This window comes from Vigna angularis, chromosome 5 (genome assembly GCF_016808095.1).
Source record: "Vigna angularis cultivar LongXiaoDou No.4 chromosome 5, ASM1680809v1, whole genome shotgun sequence".
NCBI lineage: Eukaryota > Viridiplantae > Streptophyta > Magnoliopsida > Fabales > Fabaceae > Vigna > Vigna angularis.
The window spans coordinates 14,864,469-14,876,701 of NC_068974.1; positions in this window are offsets into that span (position 1 = coordinate 14,864,469).

Here is a 12,233-nt window from a genome sequence, read left to right on the forward strand (position 1 = left end):
CATAACTACTTTTGAATACAACTAATTGTCTTATTTCATTATGTTTTGGAATTCACTTAGTCTATCGTTATACTTTAAATACATATTACCTTTAATATTATTTAAAATGTTTTCATATTGGTGTTTCATAAATAATAATTTAATAAATTTTTATAATTTAGATATTACCTTTTTATATCATTAAAAAATGGCAATAGAAACTTATAAAATAATATCATTATAATATGATTATCCACTATGTACCAATTATAGGTAGTCAGTATAATTGATATTACAACATTGCGGATTTAACAAAAAAAATAAGATAACACTCTACATAAAAAATAAAAATTATATTACAACATCATAGACACATTATAGAATCCGAAAATAAAATAGAACAAAAAACATTAATTATAAAGTAACTATTTACACTTTTGTAATATTACATTAACCAAATTTTTATTGAACAATGTAAATATATATATATATATATATATATATATATATATATACGTATTAAAAAAATTTATATTAACAATTTAAATACTATATTTAAATATATGACACATAGTCAAAAATATAATAGTTGAATATGTTAATTATATACTAAAATAATATATAGATTAATGATATATTTTTAATTAAAATATATTTAATTGACTAAATATTTTTAAAAATGAAAAGGTATAAAAAAAATTTCCTTACAAATTTGATTTAGCTCTCAATATTTAAATATTGTAATTTAAATATGAAACATAATATTACATATATATATATATATATATATATATATATATATATATATATATATTAACACCATTTTTATTGAACAATGTAAATATACATATATATTGTCACATTCCAAAATATTATATACACATATAATATAAAAGGATTCAACTATTATAATATGTAAAAACAGTTGAGAGATAGAGATAATAGTATTTAAATATGTATACAGTCATCCAAAACTTGAGTACAAGTTTCCAAAGTTCTCCAAAATACAAGGCTATTGAAATTTTAAAGAGACCTAAAACGTTTTCCAAAAGTGTCGAACTATATAAAATAAAAGCTAGGAGTTTTTCAAAATAACACGCTAATCAACTAGGAGCTAGTAGAGGGCCTAAGTACTAGGGGTTGGGTCTTCTTTAACCTCCAAAGCTTGCTCCAATGGTACATTGATGAATCGTTATTTTCTACACTTCACTTAGTTTATTGTGCTAGAATTAATCGGGGAATTGTGTTTAATTGTCCGGTATTTTTCCGTTTTTGCTAATTATGCTTAATTTGACCAGAAATTCTAATTTTAATTAATTTGAATTATTTTGAGTTAATTATTTGTATTAGTAATTGCAGGAAAAATTTTTGAAATACAATTAAGAACATTTGAAAATTAAATGAAATTGAAAATTTGAAGTTGTGCATGGTTCATAAATGCTCACGGCTGTATTTACAATTTGGACGTGAAAATGGTATGTGAAGTTAACGTGAAAGCAAATGCAACAATGAGTGTACAAAACTCTTGGTTTTATTTTTATAAAATAGAAGGAAGTGCACACTCTCTCACGGAAACAACACTAAGCCTAGAGCCCATGGAAAATTTATTTTTTACAAGCATAGCATGTTTCAGAATAAAAGATGAAAAGGGGGGCCACACTCTTGAAAGTTTACGGCCATACCACCTTGGCTCATTGAATGATTCAGCAAGCATCACATATTGAATGGAGTGACACGGCTGCAAAATGATTGATTTCAATTGGGCCTTTGAAGAAAAAAAAACACAAGGGACCACCACTCATGGCAAAGTTCACGTGCATTTTATTCAATTACCTTGCAAGTGCAGCCCACGGTTTTCTATACACAAGGTCCCATGAAAAATTCATTTTCAAAGTAGCAAAACACAATTGGAACAAAAGAGGGGCACACTTCTTGAAAGCTGATCACGGAGGAAAGGAACACATATTCACATCCAACAACTTCTTTTCATTTCAGCATATACATTCCATTCTAAAGCACACGCACACTTCACGGTTTGCACAGCAAAGACGCCCCAAAGCTAGCTGCACTGTCCACCGTCCAGCCATCTCCAAGTCCAGCAGCAAAAGAGAAAGGTGTCTCGGTAAGAAGGAGCATCACGTGGAGCAACCTTCATTGTTCAGCAGTTGGTCCAACAATCACACGTTCAACACAGCAGCTGGAAGGAAGAGAGTTTCCACCTTGTAACGGGAATGGATGGATTCCAGTAGAGAAAAGAGAAGAGAGTGGAGAGGAGGCCGTGATGAGAGCTTATACAACAGTTCCAGCAGCAAATCAAGAAGGTCTTTACGTTTAGCTTAGGAGGTTTCATGGCTGCACCTTGGAAGAACACGTCCAGGCTTTCACTAACCAGAAAACTATCTAGCAAAATTGGAGGGAATCTACAACGCTGGAAGCAAGGAGATGAAGCACTTGGTGTCATAGCTGAATGAAGTGAAGTTACTGATTCCACGTTGAGCTTGAAGGCTGTCACGGCCCACACCAGCTGGAATAAAAGAAAACGCTAATTTGGCTTTGAAGCATGGTCGTAAAGAGGAGTTAATGTTGCTACGTTAGAAGGTGCATTCTTGTGTGGTGATTAATTAATTGAATGAAGACACTAGGGACAAAACTGTATTGAAGCTGAGCACATTTTATTAAAATATTGGAGCATGGAATGCGGGAAAGGAATGTCTCAGAGCATGACCCACACACACATTCTCGGTACAGTGGGCAACAAAGAAGGAGCATTGATTGAAGAAAGTGTGCTGAAGATAAAACCTAGAACTTACGGGGAGACAAAAACAAGTCACGGGAAAGGAATTTAGTCTGCCAGAACAAAACAGAAAACCAAGGCTGAAATGGAGGAGATCACGGGAGGATGTGTTTGGGCTATAAAAGAGCATCAGCAAGCAAAGTAGAATTAAGTAGATTTTAGTGTAGTTTAGGTGTAGTCTAAGAAACTCACGGCCCTGGGAAGAGGCTCTTCCTTTTCCTTTTCCAGTAGCAAGCTTAGTTTTTCATTTCACAGTCTGAAGAATTTTATTTCCGTAGTGTCACAGTCGTTGCTCATTTCATTCTCTCTTGTACCGTTAAGAATTTTAATTTAAGTATTCAATTTGTGATGAATTCCATTTTCAGTTAAATGTTTTTATCTGTTAAATTTATCGTTTAGTATTTTCTGCACTGTTAATTTCTGTCATTGCGTTTTGCCGTTTGTTTTAATTTCAAACGTTTTCTATTTTTACCGTCTTTTTACCGTTCAGTTTTTACAGTGTTTAAAATTTATTTCAAACGTTTTCAAATTCTGTTTTATTTAAATTCCAGTTTTAATTTTACCGCACCAAAAATCACAAACACCCCCCTTTCGTGTAAAAAAATTTGAGACTGAACCGACACAAATTGGTCCTTGAGAGACGACCTAGGATTCACTTCCTAGTTATACTGCATTAATTCGTGCACATCAAATTTGACGGGTCGCGATGCTCGTACCATACATCATCACCTACTGCTCACATCCAAAGGATTGGATGATCATCGCAAGGGAGAAGACAAACACATACATTGCAAGGGTAAGCTAGGTCTCAACCAAACATATAGATAATTTCAATTCAATCTAGCATTTCCAAGAACGATCATACACACGTAAACATGTAAGTCATCATAAACATAAATATTTATTTCACAAAACTCATTAAAGCAAGCATCCCATCATGTTAAGACTCCTAGACACGTCCGAACATAGAATGTATGTAGAGTTGGGGCGAATTGTGCACTAGTGATGGCCCCTACTGCTTTGCAAAGCCATTGCCGAGGGGTTCCACCCGACCATACACAAGGCTAGTCCGTTACCGCGGAATAGACCTTCAGTGATAGCGCCTACCCTAGGATTTTGACTACCTTAGTTCTCTTCATAGGTTATAAACTTCAATGATTCACATGGTTATTTCCTAATAAATTATTTAACAGAATTCATTTCTTCTAAGCATTCAAAATTAGCACAACATTGTATCAATACCAGTTCCTAATCATCCAATTCACAGTTCATATCAACATCAACCAGCAATACACGGTCAAATAGGCAAAATCACAAGTTTTTAGATTATCCTTAATTAAAATCCAACCCATAAACTTTACATGCACTCTATCACTATATCTACTAAATCTAACTCATGCAAATTCAAGAATTTCACAGAACAGCACAAAAACCCCAGCTTCCCTTACCTCTAGTGTAGACAACCAAGCTCAAGTAGGAACCATAGACCACTTGTTTGCACTCTCAAAATGTTAGAATCACCTATAAATCATCAATTGATGATGGAAAACGAATCTTAGAACCAAATAGAAGCTAGATTATGGAAGAAAATGAAATGGGTTGCATTCAACAAGTTCAATCGCATGCTTACAACCCTAAGACACACGAGAAAAGGGGTTTTCTTACCGGTTGGAGAAAACGGAAAATCAATTGGTAGAAACGTAGCTCTTGGAGTCCTGAAGGTCTAGGTAGCTTCAATTCGGGAAACAAATGGTCAGATTTTGGAGTTGGAACAGAGAGAAAGGCAAGGCAAGGAAAAAAAGAGAGAGTGCTTGAAAGAAAAGGGGAAACGTTCTTCTAAAGCACAATTTAGATGTGATTTTTTTTTTCTTTTTTAGGAGATTAAGTCTTTTTACTCTACTAATTTTGCCCAACCTATCCCATGTTGCCACGTATACACACTTTTTGGTTATATTTTATAAGGCCTTTTATATATATATATACACACACGTATTAAAAAAATTTATATTAACAATTTAAATACTATATTTAAATATATGACACATAGTAAAAATGATATTAGTTGAATATGTTAATTATATACTAAAACAATTAGCATATTAAATCAAATAATTAACACATAGTCAAATATATATATATATATATATATATATATAATCAAATTTTATATAAACAATTTAAATACTATATTTAAATATACGACACATAGTCAAAAACTATATTAGTTGACTAAGATGTAAATTAATGATATTTTTTTAATGAAAACATATTTTATTGACTAACTATTTTTAAAAACGAAAAAGTATAAAAATAAATTCTTTATAAATTCGTGTTTAGATTTCAATATTTAAATATTTTATTTTAAATATCAAACATAGTCAAAATTTAATGATATCTTAACGTAATAAATAAGTTATTAATATTTTTATTATTAAATAGATTTAATTGACTAACTATTTTTAAATGTGAAAGCGTATAATATTTTTTTCTCTATAAATTCATGATTAGCTTTCTTAAAACAATGCAAAAGACTTTATGCTTTACTCAAGATTTGAATCCTTAAACAATACTTAGAAAAGAAATATGAGAAAAGTTGAGATAAAAGCTATTGGAGATTTAATTGTTTTTAGTTTCTCACATGCTTAATTAAATGGCAAAACCGATAGAGTTTTATGCGAAGTTAAATGTGCATTAAAATGTGATCCTAAACAAGCATTCCCTTCATTATATAGAAAATGTATTAGTGAATCAATCTGTAATAAATTATCCTCTATTTATAAATGTTTTACTAGTTGTGACTTAGTGAAGTCAATTGCCCAGAACACTAGTATGCGCTCTCTCAAAATAATTAGAATTGTTTCCATAGTTTTACATTTTTATTTAGATTTCATTTTATTAAATATTTTTTCATAACTTTGATAATTAGCATTCTTTTTTCTTATTACTTTAAGACTTAATATCACTAATGGTCCCAATATTTGTCAGCTTTGTTCGAAATGATCCTAATTTTTTTAAAATGTTCAATGTAGTCCTAAAGATGGTAATTTGTGTTCAATTTAGTCCTTTTGGCTAATGCCGTGTAAATTGTTAACGACCAACTGTCCAACTGTGCAATACTCAAATGGATGGCATTTAACTGCCCATGTGGACATTTTAATCGCACCACCATAGAGCACTGATGCTTCTAATTTTGAATTTGGAAGAAGGCCAGAGAGGAGAACCATCATTTAAAATGACCACATTTCCAAGCTGTTCGAGATAACATAAATAAAAAATGGAAAAAGAAATTGTGTCTTTTGAATTAAAAATGTGTAGGATTGGGAAAAGCAATGTAACTTTGACATGAAAGAGTGTTGATAAAAAATGTGTGAAGAGAATATACCAAACCATAAAAATGTGTGAAGAGAATATACAAAACAATATTGTATAACAGCACACTCAACTATAAGTCCAAAGGTTACACTGAACCTAAATATGTCCAACAATGTGTTTGGGTCTATATAATTCAACATCATCACAACTATACTTATTTCTCGATCAAAATAAATCACTATCATATCAATTTGTTAATAGTTACGTATTCTATTAAATCCTATCAAAGTCTCTTTCTCTCTGTTATCATTTATTTTCTAAATACACCAAAACCCCAACCAAGTAGATGTGTTGTGAAAGTATTTAACTTATTCTTAAGAAACTTGAACAAAAAATCAAACATATCATTCTAGACTTAGATAAGAATCCATATTTCCATGTTAGATTATATACAAAAATACCCCAAAAAACTACATGCATGCAAGAGAATATTAAAAGATAAAAGAAAAGATAAAGTAGGAAAAACTTACTGAAATCAAAATTCTAATTGGTAGAATTTGATTATTATCAGCACACTAATAGCTACCTGGTGAAAAAGATAATAAAAACTTAGGTATCATATAAAGAAGACAAAGTAAATTACGAGATTTAGAATTTTAAATTGGGTACTTTGTATTTCTTAATTGACTTAGCCTTGCTGAACGTAAACATAAGGTGTGTTATGGCCTTGTGAAAGTTGTTGTGCTATCACATCCATCATTTGTCCAAGTGAATAACTTCCGAGGTATGAGTTTTCATCAATGTTGATTATTTCTTAATTTACATATTTACGTAAAACAAAAAAACAATATATATATATATATATATATATATTAATTTATTTTTATGACATTTAAAAATATTTTGTTAATAGTATTAAATTGTTTCTTAGAAGTAGTGATTCAAAGTCTAGTAAATATTATTCTTGAGCAATGCTATCGTAGCTGGTACTTAGTGTTTTATTCACCATTTACTTTTAACATTAAGTAGGTGTACTACTTAGTATTCAAAACTTATATGAAGGATGTGATAAATATTCAAAACTTATATGAAGGATGTGATAAATATTCAAAACTTTCTTTCTTGGTGAAGTTGTATCACATCAAATGTCTATGCAGAATAAGTGACAAAGTTATGTCCATGATACTGGAGTTGCTAGCAGATGCATTTGAACATGCTAAAATTCCAAATTCATTCTATGAAGCCAAAAAAGCTTGGTCTTCATTACAGCAAAATTGATGCTTGCCCAAATGATTGTATGTTGCATGTTGGAGAAGACAAAGATAGAGATTCTTGTAAGAAATGCAAGACATCAAGATGGAAGCCAAAAAGGAGAAATACAATTGGTGACGATGTTGTTGTTAATAAGCGAAAGAAGATTCCTACAAAGGTGTTAAGGTATTTTCCTTTGAAGCCTCGATTACAGAGGATGTTTTTGTCATCTAAAATAGCTGAGCATATGAGATGGCATGCATCAGAAAGTACAGATAAAGGCATGTTATGACATCCAAGAGATTCTGAAGCATGGAAGAAATTTGAATTGATGCACCCTAAATTTGCCTTAGAGCCTCGAAATGTGAGACTCGGTTTATCTACTGATGGGTTCAATCCATATGGCAACTTGAGCACCAATCACAGTATTTGGCCAGTTGTTCTCATACCATACAACCTTCCTCCTTGGATGTGTATGAAACAAAGTTCATTCATTCTATCCATGATCATTCCTGGAAAGCGAGCACCGAGCAATGATATTTGATGTTTACTTATAACCATTAATAGAAGAGTTGAAGGAGTTGTGGAACACTGGCATCAAAACTCTTAATTCATATGGGAATGAAGTATTTGATATGCATGCAGCCATATTGTGGACTATTAGTGACTTTCCAAGACTTATAACCTTATCTGGGTGGAACACACATACAAGATTGGCATGTCCGATATGTAATTTTGATACTACTCCTAAGAAGCTTGTCAAAGGTGGTAAATTTTGTTTTATAAGTCATTATCGTTGGTTAGATGAAAGACATAGGTTTAGATTGGCTCATTGGAGGCTTGATGGAACTATTGAAAATAGAAGCCGAGCAGTGACAATCTTAGGACATGATATCCTACAAAAACTTGGTAATGTTCACGTTGAATTTGGGAAAGAACCTATAATTGAAGAAAGCTCAAAACGACAACGCATCTCTAAGGTAGAGACTCTATAATGGCGAAAGAAAGGTATATTTTTTGACCTTCCTTATTGGGTAGATAACGTAATGCACCATAATCTGGATGTTATGCATATTGAAAAAAATGTTTGCGACAATATATTGTTTACATTGTTGAATGATAGTACAAATAATAAATGCAAAGACAATCTAAAGGCAAGAAAGGACTTGCAACTTTGGGGTATAAGACTAGATTTGTGGTTTGACGAGCATTCTAGATATCTTCCTGCTATATATACATTGTCAAATGTAAATAAGGATATGTTTCTGAAAACTTTGAAGAATATAACTGTACCTGATGGTTACTCAAGTAATATTAGTATATGTGTTGATGTCAAATAACGTAAGATTGGAGGACTAAAAAGTCATGACTCACATGTGTTGATGGAGCAACTTCTCCCTTTGGCAATAAGAAAGACACTCCCTAAAGAAGTCTCGTCTATTTTGATTGATCTATGCTCTTTTTTTAAATAATTATGTAATAAAGTTTTGAAGATAGATGAACTTGTCCAATTACAAGATAGAGTTGTCCTCACATTGTGTCACATGGAGATGTTATTCCCTCCTTCTTTTTTCACAGTGATGGTTCATTTGATTGTGCATTTAGTAGAAGATGTCAAGCTTGGAGGACCTGTCCAATATCGATGGATGTATCCTATTGAGAGGTACTTGGGAAAATTGAAGTCTTATGTGCATAATAAGGCACAAGCTGAAGGCTCAAAAGCTGAAGGTTACATGGTTGAAGAGTCCTTAACTTTTTGTTCTAGATACTTAGATGGAATTGAGATTGTGTTTAATAGATTGCGTCGTGTAATGATGAACCAAGCATTGGCTCTTGTACTGTAAGCACTTTATTCCCACCAGTCTGAAAACCAGTTGGAGGTTTCACTTATTTCACTCTATCTGCAAAGGAAAAGTTAGAGGCACATCTTCGTAGCCTAACAAATAGTTCCATAGTTGACCCATTTCTTCAGTAAGTATTTTCACTTCGTCAATTCTATTAATTAGTCTTTTATTAGAAAGTAACTATGTATAATTTGGACACTTCGTGTAGGGATTTTAGAGACACTATACAAAGACAATTGAGAAGTCGGAGTCGACAATCATCTTTGATAGACTAGAGAGTTCATAGGGAATTTGCAAATTGGTTTTCACGTCGTGCACGTATATTTATACCAATGAACATTGGTTTCATTCTATGTTATAATTGATAATTGCTATGGACATGTTATTTTTTTTCCTTTTAGATGAGGAATTACTCAACTAGCCTCCACTCAACTGATTTGAAATTCTTAGCCATGGGTCTGATTGATTGTGCAAAGCGATATAGTGCCTATAATGTTAATGGATTCAAGTTTAGGATCTTGGAGCGTGACATATGGCTTAAAACACAAAATAGTGGAGTGTTTGGTACATTTGGGACAAGGAGTTATGCAAGTAGTAGTGATAATCAAATGCAATTTGGAGATGTGCCTTATTATGGTCGATTAGTTGACATAATTGAAATAAATTATCATGGTTGTTTCTCAATTGTCTTGTTCAAATGTATGTGGGCTAATACAACAACATGTAAGGGGATTATGACAGATGAGTTGGGATTTACAAGTGTAAGTTTTGGACGCTTGATTCATAGCGGTGATAATGATGATGATGAACCATACATTCAGGCGTCAGAAGCACAAATGGTATATTATGTAGATTATGAGTTTGATAAAAATTGGTGCATCCCAATACATATAAAGCCTAGAGATTTGTACAACATGGGTGAAGATGATGTTGACAATTTTCATGAATGTGAACCATTTCAACAACAAAATTTAGAAATATTATTTCTAGATGATGAAAGAAATATACCATTAACAAGGTTTTAATTTGAATTATTAGTTATTATATATATTGTTATTCTGTTTATTTTCTTGTTTATTATATTTATAGCTAGTTTAAGTTTTATTTATGAAATTGTTTGTAGAGCACCTGAAGATGAAGAGAATGATAGTTAAGAACAATGAGACACAACATCATACACAAGCACATAATAAATGGGGTCATATAGTAAATCATCCACCAGCACCTCAAAGTGCAACACCTAAAGTCCAATCATCTCCATCTCTATCTACCCCTCAAAGAAGTAAGTTCCCTTTACTGGTTGTTTAATTAAAATTTATTTATGTTGTTGAAATTTTTTGACATTCATTTATTTGTAGAACATACAAACTAAAGTTACCTCCGACAAGCCAAAGCCTATGCACTCTTGAAACCATTCAGCCCCCAAATGCAATTGGTGTTCAATCAGCAAATCAAGTATTTTCGTTTGGTCAACCCCCAAATGAAGTTATCCAGTCACCCGTTGAAGTTGATGTAAGTGTTCTTTCAAATATGTTAAATATGTTCTTTCAAATGATAAAATATGTTATCTTAGCATATACTTTGATGAATTTTGATAGTCATGTTGTGACATTTCTAGGAACCAGAAGTACACCTTGAAACTAAAACTAATTAGAAAAAAGAATTTGTCAATATAATTTGTTTCTCTGTTGCTTGCATCTGATCTCTATTCCTATCAACTACATTCATTTAATCTGACATTTAACCTTGTGTAGCAACAAGAAAATTCACATGTACAAGATGAACATGAACAAGATGAAAATCAAGATATTTTGTTGGAAGTGCAACAAGAAAGACCATCAACATACAAGAGATCATGGTTGGTTGATGTTATTGGTAAGCCACTGTTACTTATATCAATAAATATTGTTGAAGTTCTTTCACACAAGGGTATTTGACACAAATTTGATTTCTTCACATATGACCAATGCAAGATGACTACCAAACACTTAAAAACAAATGATGTTTGGAATTTGCCTCAAAATGAAAGGATTATTGTACGTTGGAATGAGCAGCATCAACCAATTGGAGATGGTGGCGCATTATTGAATTGGTTCTTAGGGAGTATTGCTAGAAACTTCAAGGCATTCCCTATTTGTTATTCTACTTGGAAGAAGATTTGTAAAGATTACAAAGAAGACATAATTCATAATACCATTCAAGTAAGTAATGTAAATTTTCAATTCATAATTAAGTTATTTGATAATTGTTGTTGATTTTGATTAAAATATGTTTTGAAGACAAAGTTTGCAGTTAATTCCGATATTCAAATCAATTACATCTTGAAATTGCTTAATCATAAATGGAGAGATTCTCGGCAAGAATTGTGGCAACAAAGAGATGATGGCACACGTACTAGAGATGAATTGATTGCCATGGCTCCAGAAGGAATAGATAAAGATCATTGGCTTCTTTTGTTGATTATCGACTTGATGAAAGAATAAAGGTAAAACCTAAATTTCTTTTCTTAAAATTCTGATATAATTTATTAACTTTTTTTATGATAATGTTAGGAGATTGCCCTAAAAAATAAACACAATAGGACAAAGCAAACTTTTGCTCACACGGGGGGTTCGAAGAGCATTACAAGAAAGAGGGAAGAAATGGTGAAGTAATATTGTTCTTCAGTTTTCTATTTCTCATTATATTTATGACACACTTAATATGTGTTTGTTCATTTTCATAGGAAAAAGAGTGTGGAAACAAAGTTAGCAGAGGAGAAGTATGGATAGCTACCCATAAGAAGACCAATGGAGCTTATGCCAGTGATGAGGCAAGGAAAATTGGTGTAAGTTATCTAAGCCTAATTATGGTATAGTTACAAATTATAATGTCATGAAGTATTTTTTCCAGTGGCTGAAACTAGTTTTCACTAATTTTCAGAATCTGAATGTAAGACAAACATGTGAACCATGTATTGTAATTTATTTGGTGCTTTAGGTCTTACTATAACGATTGAATGCATTCTGGTGAATTGTTGTGAAGTAATGTGTTGACAAAGATGAAATAAAACC